The sequence below is a fragment of the Leptinotarsa decemlineata genome, unplaced genomic scaffold (assembly GCF_025532065.1).
Source record: "Leptinotarsa decemlineata unplaced genomic scaffold, Ldec_3_MD MMD2_tig00003192_RagTag_RagTag, whole genome shotgun sequence".
NCBI lineage: Eukaryota > Metazoa > Arthropoda > Insecta > Coleoptera > Chrysomelidae > Leptinotarsa > Leptinotarsa decemlineata.
This window is the reverse complement of record NW_027412582.1, coordinates 4,584,886-4,587,711: the sequence shown is the minus strand read 5'-3', so window position 1 is coordinate 4,587,711 and position 2,826 is coordinate 4,584,886.

The following is a 2,826-nucleotide window of genomic DNA, read 5'->3' as shown; positions in this document are numbered from 1 at the left end:
AAATTCTTCAAATTATGATGGACGCCCTATCAGCGCATTCAATGTATGGATGCCATATTGATATCGGGATGTATATATATATATATATATATATATATATATATATATATATATATATATATATATATAAAACATAATAACGGATAAAACAGAATACCTGTGCTATTTGAGAATATTCAATTTGAAAATTTCAATTTTGAAAGAAGTCTTCAACATCAAAATGACAACTTTTTGACATTGAATAATGTGAAATACTTTTTTAAATTTTTATTATCGTTCATTATGGGGATTTATACTGTGTAATACATCCTGTAATAGTAACACAGTATAAATCCCCATAATGAACGATAATAAAAATTTAAAAAAGTATTTCACATTATTCAATGTCAAAAAGTTGTCATTTTGATGTTGAAGACTTCTTTCAAAATTGAAATTTTCAAATTGAATATTCTCAAATAGCACAGGTATTCTGTTTTATCCGTTATTATGTTTTATATATATATATATATATATATATATATATATATATATATATATATATATATATATATTTATCATGTCCTTTTTATATTACAGCCCTCGATAAAGCTAATAAACATTAGCGAAAGCTCGGGCAGCTAAAAAGAGTAAATATTTATTCTAATCAGACCGAATCCCCGAAAAACTACTATTCTATATATATATATATATATATATATATATATATATATATATATATATATATATATATATATATATATATATATATATATCAGTACCTAATATTTAAGGGCACAGTGAAAATTATGGACCATAAATTTCCTGAAGCCGCAATTATTTTGATTGAGACCGCGATTTTGGGCGCATTGAAAAAAAGTTTTACCTCACCATTAAAACATATATGTAAAGAAATTTTGAATTTTGAATTTGGCGCGCTTCGCGTGCTGGCATGTAAATGTCAAACTTCTCAATCTGTAGCTTCTTGTTAGAGGTTAGATTTATTGGAATGTTTAGAAAAAGGCTTTGAAGTTTCATATTGACATTTATTTTGTAACTATACAAATTGGAAAGGAGAAATAGACGTTGTATGTCGTTTCTTTCATTTCAGAAACACATCTGGTTTATTTCAATCCTAACCCATAAGATATAGTCTTATAAAACGACATACCTGTTTATTGGAATACCTGAATGGAAAAAACTAAGGAACAACTACGTTTTGAATTTTCAATATTGCCAGCAAGTGATGAGAAATCAAACATCAATTGTGTAACCTCAATAACAACAAAGTATGAAACAATATTTGCTATACCAGAAGAACAATAGTATGTTGCTCATCATAAAGAGTTGATGAAGACAGCTGCGTACAATGAAGTGAAAAATAGTTTAAAGAGAAGATATCAGACACGAAAAGATTGAATAACAATGACAGATGAACTTAATATTGTCTACATAGATGAAGATGGTAATTTACAATTTGGCGAGAAATACCTTGAAAAAATTGAACAAAAGCAAGCATCTGGAGGACTATAAAAAGACACATATTCATTGGAAAAATTATTCGTGAAATTAATCGAGAACACACAAGATTCTAAAAAAACAGAATCTGAAGTATATTGCACAGAAGTTTGTAATTGAAAAATTTACAAGTGAAATCGCAAATCCGAGCCAATGGAATTTTTGAAAGAGAATGTTTACGTTTTGATATTAAGGACGATGAGAAAAAAATTGAAATACCCAGACTATTCATGGATAAAAGTTGTGTTATTGGTAGAGTTTTATGATTATAAAATTTACTCTAAACTCTGATTGAACAACATGGAAAAATAAGTTCTGTGAATCATTTGCAAACCAAGGCTGGAACCAAATGACTTATGCGCTGTTATTTAAATACAAGGATGGTTCATTAGTGGACTACGCCATAAAAAAGGAAAAACATTTGTTGGACATGAGGAAATCAATAGATACAGGTACACTTGTGGATCTTATTGCGGCAGGTTTGTCATCAATTGTACTAGAGAAGATACATAGAGAAACGATGAAGGATAGAGTAGATTTATTCAATGAAGTGAAAAAGTATGAATATTTGGTGAATAAAAATAGGAATGGGGCTTACAGGAAATACAAAATCAAAAGATGAATAAGAGAAATGAAGAACGTACTCCATGCAAAACATGTGAAAAGTTAAATAAAGGTACTCGCTACCATCCTGAGGATACATGCCGGTTTAAGGTTGAAGATGATGATAAATATAATAGAAAACCTATAAGACATGTAAATAATTCAGTGATTGAAGCAGAATTGAATGAAATAAAAAAAACTGATGGTAACACCATTCATAAAGGCCAAACTACTATTAAATGATAAATTGGAAATATATGGAGTATATGATTCAGGTTCGAATGTTTCTCTCAATAATTCCAAATCATTAAAATTAAAAACCAAGAGAAATACTTTAAATGAAGAAAACTTAGTTACTATTAGTGGTGTTGAGAAAACGAGTGGTTTGACAAATTTAAAAATAAAAATTTTTGAAAAGGAAGAAAATGTAAATGTTTACATCATTGATGAACCAAATTTCAGATATGATTTTTTGATAGGTTTAGACATGTTTAAGAAGTACAAGCTGGTACAAAATGAGGAATAAAAAATAACTCAAAAACAATACTTACATCAAGATAATAAAGAGGAAGAGATAAATAAATAAAAAGGCGAGGGTGATAAATATGAAACGAAATACGAAATAAATTTCAATGGGCATATTAAAGAAAACGAATTTGAAATAAAAGTTGATCATTCAGATGAAAAGAAAAAGGAAGAAATCAACAAACTAATACAACATTATGGATC